Source organism: Buceros rhinoceros, unplaced genomic scaffold (assembly GCF_000710305.1).
Source record: "Buceros rhinoceros silvestris isolate BGI_N320 unplaced genomic scaffold, ASM71030v1 scaffold21465, whole genome shotgun sequence".
In the NCBI taxonomy this organism is placed as follows: Eukaryota; Metazoa; Chordata; class Aves; order Bucerotiformes; family Bucerotidae; genus Buceros; species Buceros rhinoceros.
In genome coordinates this window covers 1-393 of record NW_010414841.1, presented here as the reverse complement: position 1 = coordinate 393, position 393 = coordinate 1, and positions in this window count along the sequence as shown.

Below are 393 nucleotides of genomic sequence, written 5' to 3'. Positions count from 1 at the left end.
GAACACCCGGCAGAGAAAAGAGGCTGAGAGCAAAGGATCCCCACCCGCGCTGGGGGGATGAATCGTGGGGCCAGGATCATCGTGGGGACACACACGATCATCCTGGGGACAACCCGGAGACAGGAGCTCGCCGCTGCCAGCGAGGTAGCACGGTGTCAGGGTGGCTGGAAGGGAAAATGGGTGGCACGGAGGGGTCACTTATAGCCACTCCTGACTTATCGAGGCAACTCTTGGGGGTCTAAGCAAACAACGCCCACCTATGAACACCCGGCAGAGAAAAGAGGCTGAGAGCAAAGGATCCCCACCCGCGCTGGGGGGATGAATCGTGGGGCCAGGATCATCGTGGGGACACACACGATCATCCTGGGGACAACCCGGAGACAGGAGCTCGCC